Source organism: Phascolarctos cinereus, unplaced genomic scaffold (assembly GCF_003287225.1).
Source record: "Phascolarctos cinereus isolate Bilbo 61053 unplaced genomic scaffold, phaCin_HiC Scaffold_2;HRSCAF=192, whole genome shotgun sequence".
In the NCBI taxonomy this organism is placed as follows: Eukaryota; Metazoa; Chordata; class Mammalia; order Diprotodontia; family Phascolarctidae; genus Phascolarctos; species Phascolarctos cinereus.
The window spans coordinates 36,827,990-36,840,161 of NW_027555625.1; the positions used below are offsets into that span (position 1 = coordinate 36,827,990).

The following is a 12,172-nucleotide window of genomic DNA, read 5'->3' on the forward strand; positions in this document are numbered from 1 at the left end:
ATCTAAAACTACATTATAAAGTGGCAATTTTCAAAGATTTGGTACTAGCTAAAAATAGAGTGTTGGATCAGCCAAATAAGGTAGAATGATTTATACATAAATGATAATACCATCAGCAAATCCGGAGAGCAAGGAATAGTTTATCTATGTGGAGAAGGGAAGAATTTGTTACCAAACAAAAGGCAGAGAACATAATGAAATGCAAAAAGGATAATTTTGATTATATTAAATATTTGTACAAAACCAGTGCAACCAAGATTAGAAGGAAAGCAGAAAGTGAGAAACAAATTTTTACTGCCAGTGTTTCTGATGATGGTCTCATTTCTCTAACACAGAGAACTGAGTCAAGTTTATAAGAATACAATTCATTCCCCAAATGATAACTAGTCAAAGGATATGAACAGGCAGTTTTTAGATGAAGAAATTAAAGGTATCTATAGTTATGAAAAAATGCTTTAAACCACTCCTGATTGGAGAAATGCATAAGGAGACAACTCTAATGTACCACCTCACACCTCTCAGATTGGCTAATATGACAGAAAAGGAAAATGATAGATACAGGAAAATGGAAACACTAATGCATTGTTGGAATTGTGACCTGTAGGTCTGTATCCCTGAGAGATCATAAAAAAGGGTAAGGGACCCACATGTACAAATCATTTATAGCAGCTGTTTTTGTGGTGGCCACGAATTGGAAATTGTGGGTATGCCCATCAATTGGAGAATGGCTGAATAAGTTGTGGTATATGAATGTAATGGCATACTGTTGTGTGATAAGAAAAGATTAGCAGACAGATTTCAGAAAAACCTAGAAATTCTCATGAACCAATGCTGAGTGAAGAACAGAACCAAGAGAACATTATACACAGTGAGAACAGCATATTGCGATGATTAACTTTGATAAAGCTAGTTTGGCTGGGAGGGGTCGAGCCCCAGGCATGCAGAAGCCCCATCGGCCTCTAAACTACAATTCCCAGAAGGCGTTGTCGCCTGAGGGGCATTTGCAAGCTCACCTGCGAGAGGATTGGACTTTTATCTTTCTATGACATTTCCGCTTCCTTTTCTCTACGCCTCTTCCACCCTCGCTGGTTCCCGCTTCCCCTTGTCTATACTGGGCTGAAGTGTGATCGGGTGAGCGGGGCTTACAGCAGGGCCAGGCCCAGGCGGAACCGGTGAGGGGATGCGGCGGGGTCGGAGCACCGGGGGCTGGCTGGGGAGCACACGGAGAATCGGAGGAGCGTCCGCCACAGGAGGAAGGAAGCCCCCGAGGGTCTCCCAGGGGTCTGGGGGCGGCCCATGCGGGGGGGGGGAAGGGGCGGGGATTGGAGGTCGAGCAGGCGGAGGCAGAGCCTGGGAGCGGGTTCTAATCCTGCAGTCAAGCCTACTTCCCCTGGCCCTGGTCAGGGCCTGCCCCTCCAGGCCTCAGGCCTTGTCCTCTGCCCAGAGTCCCAGGAAACGTGCTCCCGGTGTGAGTGTCTGGTCCTTGGTGCGGACTTCCCGTGGCCTCTTCTCTTCCTCCCAGCATCCTCCTGGGTAACACTTCGTCCGGGAAGCCTTCCCTGATGCTGCCGGCCCGTGCCCTCCCCCCTGCTGAAAGGGTCATTTGTCCTCCAGTTTGTCTCTAAAGAAATGCTGGCCCAAAGACAACCCCCCGCCCCCCAGGAGAGAAATGACCGCTTCCGTCTGGCCGCCCCCAGCCCCTGCCCCTCTCCCTGACCCCCCTCACCCCCGCAGTGTAGAAGTGGGAATGTCTGGTCTGAGCAGGGCAGACCCCCAGCGTGACCCCTCACTCTCCTGCTTCTCTTTTCCTCCCCAGCTCTACCTTCTTTTTTTTTGTTTGTTTGTTTTTATTAATTTATTTTGATTTATCAACAATCACTTCCATATTCTTTTGAGTTGAAAATTTTTCTCACCCTTCCTCCCCCCCCTCCCCAAGGATGCACAATCTGATATAGTCTATACATTTAGATACCCATTAAACATGTTTTCACACTAGTGAAGTTGTAAGTAAAAATTAAAACCAAAAGGAGAAACCATCAGAAAAAGGAAGCAAAACTCAAGGTAAAAATAAGTGAAAACGATTCGACTTCCATAGTTCTTTCTTTGGATGTGGACAGCATTTTCCACTGGAGTCCTCTGGTGATGTCTTAGATCCTTGTAATACTGAGAAAGATTCAGTTTAACAATATTGGTCATTGCATAACATGGCTGTTATTGTGTACAAAGTTCTCTTGGTTCTGCTCACTTTACTCAGCATCAGACTGTACAAGTTTTTCCAGGTTTTTCTGAAGTCAGCCTGTTCATCATTTCTTATAGCACAATAGTATTCCATTAGATTCATATAACACAGTTTGCTCAGCCATTCCCCAGTTGATGGGCATCCTCTCAATTTCCAATTCTTTGCCACCACAAAAAGACCTGCTATGAATATTTTTGTACATGTGGGTCCTTTTCCCATTTGTATGATCTCTTTGGGGTATAGCCCTAAAAGTGCTATTGCTAGATCAAAGGGTATGCACATTTTTGTAGCCCTTTGGGCATAGTTCCAAATTATTCTCCAAAATGGTTGGATCATTTCACAACTCCACCAACAATGTATTAGTGTTCCAATTTTCCCACATCTTCTGCAACATTTATCATTTTCCTGTTTTGTCACGTTGGCCAATCTGATAGGTGTGATGTGGTACCTCAGAGTTATTTTGATTTGGCTTTCTCTAATCAATAACGATTTAGAGCATTTTTTCATATGACTATAGATGGCATTAATTTCTTCTTCTGAGAACTGTCTGTTCATATCCTTTGACCATTTATCAATCAGGGAATGGCTTGTATTCTTACAAATTTGTCTTAATTCTTTATATATTTTAGAAATGAGGCCTTTATCAGGGAGACTGGTTGTAAAAATTCTTTCCCAATTTTCTACCTTCCTTCTAATCTTAGTTGCATTGGCTTTGTGCAAAAACTTTTTAATTTAATGTAATCAAAATTATTATTTTGCTTTTCATGTGATTTCAAATGATAAGAGCTAATTGAGAATGGTGTTCTAACCCACTCCTCTGTGGAACCTGGACAAGTTACTTCACCTGTCTGACCTCTTCATCTGTAAAACAAAAGACCTTTATTACTTCATCTATAAAGATCTCTCATTGGAAGCACAGTCCCTGATGAAGCCCAGGACAGTGGAGTTAAACTCTCCCATTCCCACAATAGCAACAAGGGCTGTTGTGAGCAAAGGAGATATTATACAGCAGACCTGGAGCAGTTTCAGTTAAGTTTCCTCCCAGGTGGACTGATTTGAGACCCACGTAGGGACTCTTTGGGTCATGGAGAATATTTAAAAAACAAAAAACCAGCATTGGTGAGAAACTCCTGACATCCCAGGGAACCTCCAGTTTAGTTGCTTTAAATTCTCTTGCTGATTATACCTGGTTTCACTTTTTTTGGACTTCATTTTGCTAAGCATGGAGTGTTACTTAACTCTGCCTTATTTTAAAAATCTGTAAAATGGGGATAACAAGAGCACCTACCTTCTAAAGTTGTTGTGAGCATAAAATGAGATGACTACAACACTATATAAATGCTGGCCATATTTTTTTTTAAATTTTTTTAATGTATATTTATTTTTAGTTTTCAACAGTCACTTCCATAAGTTTTTAAATTCCAAATTTTCATCCCATCTCACCCCTCCTTCCACCCCAAGATGGCATGCATTCTGAATATCCCTTCCCCTAGTCTGTGCTCTCTTCTATCTCTCCCCCCTTCCCTTTCTATTTTCCTGTAGGGCAGGATAGAATTCTGTACCTTATTTCCTGTATTTCTTATTTCCCAGTAGCATGTGAAAACATTTTTTTAAAACATATGTTTTTAAAACTTTAGGTTTCAAATTTTCTCTCTTCCTCCCTCCCTACCCACCCTCATTGAAAAGGCAAGCAACTCAATATAGGTTGTACATGTGCAGTTATGCAAAACTTCCATAGTAGATATGTTGTGAAAAACTAACTCCATTTCCCTTAATCCTATCCTGCCCTCCCATTTATTCTATTCTTTCCATTAACCCTGTCCCTCCTCAGAAGTATTTACTTCTGATCACACCCTTTCCCATTCTGCCTTCCTCTCTATCATCCCCCTGCTCTCTTGTCCCCTTCTCCCCCTATTTCCCTGTAGGGTAAGACAGATTTCCATGCCCAATTGAATTTGTATGTTATTCTCTTGTTAAGCCAAATCCTATGAGAATAAGATTCACTCATTCCCTCTCACCTTCCCCTGTTTCCCCTGCACTGTAAGAGACTTTTCTGGGATTTTTTTTTTTGTGAGATAATTTACCCCATTCTACCTCTCCCTTCTTCTCCAAGTATAATCTTCCCTCATCCCTTAATTTTATTCTCCAGATATGACACCTTAATCTTCAACCCACCCTGTGCCTTCTATCTATCTATCTATATATACATACATATAATTTTTTTCCTCCAACTACCCTAATACTGACAAAGGTCTCATGAGTTATAAATATCATCTTTCCATTCAGGAATATAAACACTTCAGTCTTAATAAGTGTCTTATAATTTCTCTTTCCTGTTTACCTCTTCATGTTCCACTTGAGTCTTGCATTGAAAGTCAGATTTTTTATTCAGCTCTGGTCTTTTCATCAGGAATGCTTGAAAGTCCTCTATTTCACTGAATGACTATTTTTTCACCTGGAAGGATTACACTCAGTTTTGCTGGGTGGGTGATTTTTGGTTGTAATCCTATGTCCTTTGCCCTCCAGAATATTATATTCCATGCCCTGTGGTCCTTTAATGTAGAAGCTGCTAAATCTTGTGTTATCCTGATTGTGTTTCCATCCTACGTGAATTGTTTCCTTCTGGCAGCTTGTGATATTTTCTCATTGACCTGGGAACTCTGGAATTTTGCTATAATATTCTTAGGAATTTTTCCTTTGGGGATCTCTTTCAGGGAAAGATTGGTAGATTCTTTCAATTTCCATTTTGCCCTCTGGTTCTACTATATCAGGGCAGTTTTCCTTGATAATTTCTTGAAAGATGATGTCTAGGCTCTTTTTTTGATCATGGCTTTCAGATAGTCCAATAATTTTTAAATTCTCTCTCCTGGATCTATTTTCCAGGTCAGTTGTTTTTCCAATGAGATATTTCACATTGTTTTCTAATTTTTCATTCTTTTGGATTTGTTCTACTGTGTTGTGATTTCTCATAAAGTCACAATCTTCCAATTGCTCTATTCTAATTTTTAAGGAAGCATTTTCTTCAGTAATCTTTTGGACTTCCTTTTCCATTTGGCCAATTTTGCTTTTTGGGACATTCTTCTCCTCATTGGCTTTTTGGACCTCTTTTGCCATTTGGGTTAGGCTATTTTTTAAAGTGTTATTTTCTTCAGTATTTTTTTGGGTCTCCTTTAGCAAGCTGTTGACTTGTTTTTCATGATTTTCTTGCATCACTCTCATTTGTCTTCCCAGTTTTTCCTCGACTTCCCTTACTTGGTTCTCAAAATGCCTTTTGAGATCTTCCAACTCCTGGGACTGATTCATATTTTTCTTGGAGTCTTTAGATATAGGAGCTTTGACTTTGTTGTTGTCTTCTGGTTCCTCTCCACAGCCACTACAAGTTCCACCACGCCAGCACTCCTCCTCACCCCAGCCCCGCTGCGTGGAACAGTAACCCAGATCCAGACACAGGCAAAGCAAGAGATTCCTGCAATCCCTCTCTGATCAGCCACTGTATTCCCCCTCAGTCTGTGGGCCAGAAGCTTGGGAAGCAGCTTGCCCCCCACAGGGCCATGCTCTTGGGGAATGGAGCTGAGACCTTGCCTTCCTCTCTCAGCACCACAGAAACACTTTTCCCACTGATCTTCTAAGTTGTCTTTGGCATTCGTGCATTGAGGAGTCTGGAAACCAGTCATCTAAGGCCTGCTCCACGTTCACTGCGGCCTGCGCACCCATGCCACGCTGTGCTGCCCTACCGGCCCGGAGCTATATACCTTTCTGATAAATCATCGGGTTGTCTTAGGCTAGAAATTTGTTTCACTCTGTCTTTTTGTGGGTTCAACTGCTTCAGAATTTGTTTAGAGCCATTTTTTATGAGTATTTGGAGGGGTTTGGGGGAGAGCTCAAGCAAGTCACTGCTTTCACTATCTTGGCTCTGCCCCCCTGGCTGTATTTTTATAAACATTCAATTTGTAACTCAAAACATCCAACCAGTGACAGGCCCTGAGGCTAGTGGCAGCCTCCCCTTTATGTTCTGTGGTTTGGGTTCTCATTCAGTTTCCTGCTGCACAACTCTTTATCAGGTGGAGAAAAGGATTAATCTTGCCTTGTTTGACCCAAAGAGAAGAGCTATGGTCAGTGAGGGAAAGTTTCAAGGAGGCAGTTTAGGCTCAATGTCAGAACAAAGTTCTTCCCTATTAAAGCTGTGCAGAAATGGGCTGGGCTGCCCATTCCAATGGGAGATGTTGCCTGGTGCCTGGGTTTTGCATACCCTGCCTACTTCTTATACTATCACTTCTAGGAAATAGGTATTTCTCTTTCTCTCCTCAAATATGGGGGGAAGGGAGAAAAAGAAAATCCCACAGCATCAAGGCCATTAATGCTTTTAAACCATCACCTTAAAAATCAAGTACCATGGGGCAGCTAGGTGGCAAAGTGGATAGAGCGGCCTTGGAGTCGGGAGGACCTGATTTCAAATCTGACCTCAGACACTTGACACTTAAATAGCTGTGTGACCCTGGGCAAGTCACTTAACCCCAATTATCTGGCAAAAAAAAAAAATCAAGTACCACTCTACTTAATTAGAACACAATGGTAATGTACTCCATACTTGGAATAGGTGTTCCAAAGTAGGGCCAAGACCACAGTGTCCACCAGCCCCTAAAACACCTTGCTGTGAACAAACCCAGAAACAAGGCTTCTGTCACCGATGGTGGGGTGAAGGACAGGAGATGGGTTAGCTGACCTCACTGCTTAGGTGGCCAGAAAGGCTTGTTTAACGTTAGAGCACTGTGGGAGGGGCACAGTTACTATGCTGACTTTTAGTCTGCAGTGTCAGCAGACTCCACAGGATTGATAATGAGGGTGTAGTCAGTGTAACCACTGCCACTGAGCATGGTTGGGGCCCCAGAGTGCCTGATTGTATTTGTGATAGAGCCGAAGTGCCCATGCTGGCTTCTTTTGGTACCAGTTTAGATGGTTACCAGTGCTTGAACTGGCCTCATGTCTGACTGATGGTGACTGTTTCTCCTGGGGTCACTGCCAAGAAGGCTGTGGTCCCCCAGTAACCTGAATTCCCCAAGAAATAATAAAAATCTAGGGAAATCAGTTAAACCTTGAAATGTACAACCAGGTCTTATTTTACTAAAATGACATATAATGCTAGCTAATGTTAATGGGGGCTTTTCTACTTCACGTTTATACAGGTGTCCCAGAAGTTTCAGTGCATTTAACTGTTATCAAAACTTAAATTGTACTGTGTTTTATCTTCCTAGAACAATAGAATCTCCTGAATGTGAAAATGGGAGAAATTAGGAAGTATGTAAAGTGGCCAGGGTACAGGCACAAAGAAGCAAAAATAGCAAAACTGATGATGTCTCTCTTAGGACTAACCGCAGACATAGGTCAGTGAAGTCTAGCTAATAAAAAGAACTGCAGCCCTCTCTGGCATAAGCTTGTTTTAAACTCTACTAGTGCAGGGCTTCTTACCCTTGTTTATGTCATGGTTCTCCTTGGCAAACTGGTGAAGTTGATGGATATTGCCCAGAATCACATTTTGAAATGCACAAATTAAAAAAACAGGAAACAAGGAAAATAATTATATTGAAATAAATATCGAACTTCCCCAACCATGTGCAAAGACCACATGGAATGTGTCCATGGACCCTTTTGGGTCTCAGACCCCAGGTTGAGAACCCATATTTTGGGGTATCTCAGAAGTTGATGGAAGAAGTCATACCATCATAGTTCTAGAGGGAGAAGCATCCTTCAAAGCTTACTATGGATTCCAGTTTTTGATTATTGCCCTTACAATACCACCCCTTGCTTCCTTTCTCCTGTGGCCCTATCTTTGCCCCTCTTTTCTTCTAGTCTGTTGTGTGTTGTATTGACTGGGTATGGGTTCTGGACTCACAGTTACTCAAAGCTGTCAGCCTCACTGTCTTTTCTAGGGTCATCAAAATATGTTTTAATCTCTATCCTGAGGATTCTCAAAAATACTTATCCATCCATACTCTCTTTGCCATCCTTCAGTCTCACATCTGTGCCTATTGGACATAACAAGCTGGACATTCCATAGACATCTTGAACTCAAAAAGTCCAAAACTGAAAACAATCACATCACAGATTTTAAAAAATAATTTTATTGATGTTTCCATTTTCTTACATCATCAAAATATTCCATGTGTAGTCCCTCCTTCATCTGCCATGAGAGCCATCCCATAAGACAAATAGTGGGGGTTTTTGGTTTGTTTTTAAAGAGGAAAAATAATCAGCCCAACTGATCAATACATTGAGAAAGTCTAAAAACATATGTTATGTATAACATTTGTGGACCTCCCACTTTCACTGAGAGGTAAGTTGGGAGTATCTCCTCATATCTCTTCATTTGAGACCCACTTGATCTTTATAATTTTATTACATTTATTTTTGATTTCTTGGTATGTCATAGTTCTTTCCATCCTTGTCTTTTGAAAATCACCTTCCTCATTCTTGCATTTTCTATACTTAAATCATTTATTAACCAAGCATATTCTGTTCCTCATCTATGGATCATCAATATATGTTATACAGACCTCCCCCTAGTATGAATTACATTGCCTGAACATTTCAAAAGAAGACATTTTTCCCTGCTCCCCAAGTGAGGTACATCACAGTCTTTCCCCCCTAACTGTCCAGGGAACCACCATACTCCCAGTCACCCTGGCTTGCAGCCCAGATGTATCACCATTGACTTGACTGTGATTTCAGACAAGGCAATAGCAAAAATAGACTTAATTAAAAGAGATACATGGAAAAACTTATGTTTTTCAGAAAGGCAAGATAGACAGTGATTCAATTTCAATTCTTAAAATGTGTGTGCTGAATGATATCACAGCTAAAGACTTAAAGGAAGCACTAAATGAATTACAAAGAGAAATGGACAGTAAAGGTATAATAATGGATTACCCCAATGTAGCCCTTTTAACCCTAAATAAATCTTGCCAAACAATAAGTAAAAAAGAAGTCATGACGTGTATACAATTTTAGAAAATTTAGATATCTTAGACTAGTTTTGAATATTGAATGGGTATTTAAAAGAGTATACATAATTCTCAACTGGGTTTGAATCTTAGCAAAAATCGATAATATATTTGGACACAGAATACTCACAAATTCAGAAAACCAGAATTATTATACATATTATTTAATGACAATAGTTTAAAAGCCATGTTTTTATTGGGCCGATGAAAAAACTAGATTAAAGTCCAGTGGAGGTTGAATAGCTATTTTCACTGCCTGCTCCCCATGCCTGGAATTCTTGCTGTCTTTCTCTTGGCTTCCCTGGATTCCTTCAAGTCCCAGCTAAAGTTCCAACTTCTGCGAGAAGCCTTTTCCAATCCTCCTTAAACTTTGGGCCTTCTCTTTGAGGCCAAACTCAACTTGTACTGCATATATTTTGTTTTTAGAGAGTTGTTTATATAGTCTCCTACTGGAGTGTGAGTTTCTTGAGGGCAAAGACTATGTCTTCCTGCCTTGTTTTGTATCAACAGCACTTAGCAAAGTGTCTGGCACATAGTAGGTGCTTAATAAATGTTAGTTGACTGACAGATTAATAAATTGGACGTGCAACTAAAACACACGTTAAAAAGAAAAATAATAGCAATTAAGTACCAAAATACAAATACTGAAATCAAGGAATACATTAAGAAAATGAAAATAAAACATGAATAAATAGATAAATTATGAACATTTCAGGGGGATAAATAATCACTTGATTGGTAAATAAAACAGATAAACTGCTGGCTAATTTCATTTAAAAGAAGAAAAGAGAAATTAAATTACCATTAACAAAAATGAAAAAGAATTTATATTAAAGAAATAAAGGATTTTGCTATGAATTATTTTGCCCAACTATGTATGAAATACATCAATCTACAATAAGTATTTATAAAATATAAAATACTCAACAGAATAAGAAACAAAAAAATTTGAACAACCCAATTTCAAAGTAAGAAAGTGAACAAGGCATAAATGCCTCCTAATAGGATGAGAGTGGGAATGTGGGGATGGGGACTGCAGGACCAGATGTAGTCAAAAGTGAATTCTATCAAACATTCAAAAATAATTAGTTCCAAAATTACAGAAACAAGTTCATGGGATAAAGACTCAATATTTAAAAACATTGCTAGCAAAATTATATAGTGATATGAAAGAAATGAGCTGTAGACACTTTATACAAAGATAAGCTCCAAATGGGTGGATGGTCTATATGTAAAAGATCACATCATAAACACATTAGAGAAACATGGAAAAAAATGGGATAAGAACCATTCTCCAATTTGTACGTACTGTAAGGATATGACCATCAGTTTCACAAGGGAAAAACCCACAGTATATATAGCCATGTGAAACACTGCTCCAAAGTATTAGTATTTGAAGGATGCAAATTCAAGCAATTTTAAGGCTGCATCTCACAACCATCAGATTATCAATGGTGACAAAACACAAGGAACATAAATAAAGTGGAGGGGTTGTAGGAAAAAGGCATATGGATGAACTTACTATTGGAGGAGCTATGAATGGGTCCAATCATTCTAAAAAGAAATTTTGGAAATAGCTCCCCGAAGTTACTGAACAGTACATGCCTTTTGGATCAGAAAAAGAGGAAAAAATACTATATATATACAAAAACATTTATACCACTGCTTTTGTGATGGGAAAAAAGAAAAAACCAAAACCAAAAACCCAGGAACTCCAGGGTTTTCCATCAATTGGGGAATGACTGAAAAATTTCAGGATGTGTGTATAATAGAATGTTTCTATGCTAAAAGAAATGAGGAAATCGATGATTTAAAAGAAACATGGGTTAATGACTGAACAAGTTGTGGTATGGATGTATTGTGATACTGTTGTTCTATAAGAAATGATGAGCAGGTGGATTTTAGAAAAAACCTGGAAAGACTTATGTGAACTGATGCTGGGTGAAGTGAGCAGAACCAGAAGATTGTTCACAGCAACATTGTGCAATTATCAACTATGACAGACTTAGCTCTTCTCAGCAATACAACGATCGAAGACAATTCCAAAAGAATCGTGATGGAACCACATCCAGAGAAAGAACTGTGGAGTCTGAATGCAGATTGAAACATACTGATTTCAGTTTTTTGTTTTTTCTTTCTTGTTGTTTTTCCCTTTTTTTCTGATTCCTCTTTCAGAATATGATTAATGTGGAAATATGTTTAGCATGATTGCACAGGTACAACTTATGTAAGATTGCTTGCTGTCTTGGGGAAGGCGGAGAAAAACTTGTAATTCAAAATCTCACAAAAATAAATGTTGAAAACTATCTTTATGTGAAATTGAAAAAAAATACCATTAAGTTAAAAAAAGAAAACAATAAACAACAAAGACAAAAAAACCCCTCTTCTCTGACCCAAAATAAATAAATCAATAAAAGAGACATGGAAAGAATAGTATGAACTGATGCAGAGTTAAATGAGCAGAGCCAGAGGAAGAACAATAAATTAATAATATTAGTTTTTTAAAAATGTAATTTTTAAAGGTGTAAGAATTCTAATCAACTGAATGACCATCCATAATTCCAGAGGACTGAGGACGAAAGACACTATGGATTTTTGGGGGGGAAAAAGCAGATTTTGGTTAATTTGATAGCACAACCTAGAAATTGTGCTGAGATTATGAGAACAGTTACATGGCACAGACCACAGACTGGGTCAGGAGGACTGAGTTCAAATTCAGCCTTAAACTTTTATTAGCTCTGTGTCTCAAGGCAAGTCATTTAACCTTGTTTAAAGCTCAGTTTCCTCACTTCTAAATTGAGCCAGAGAAGGCAATGGCAAACAGCTCCAGCATCTTTGCAAAAAAAACCCTAAATGGGGTTAGGAAGAATTGAATAGGACTGAACAACAACACAGCACCTATAATTTCCTGATCCTGTTCTGTTTTTTGAAAAAA

The 12,172-nt window shown here is 39.4% G+C and overlaps 2 protein-coding genes across 4 annotated transcripts in view; one reads left to right on the forward strand and one right to left on the reverse strand.

Annotated features, from left to right (window-relative positions):
* Positions 1-12,172, reverse strand: part of LOC110202780 (uncharacterized) — a 283,878-nt gene that overhangs the window by 82,320 nt on the left and 189,386 nt on the right. The gene's annotated exons all lie outside the window — the stretch shown is intronic.
* LOC110202767 (uncharacterized) overlaps positions 1-12,172 on the forward strand; it is a 96,891-nt gene that overhangs the window by 13,475 nt on the left and 71,244 nt on the right. The window contains exon 1 of one of the 3 annotated variants that reach the window (XM_020979049.2): positions 108-1,172. The exons of the other annotated variants lie outside the window; for them this stretch is intronic. The gene's annotated coding sequence lies outside the window, so the exon portion shown is untranslated. Of the gene's footprint in view, positions 1-107; positions 1,173-12,172 lie in introns of those variants that run through there. 3 annotated transcript variants of the gene reach the window in all.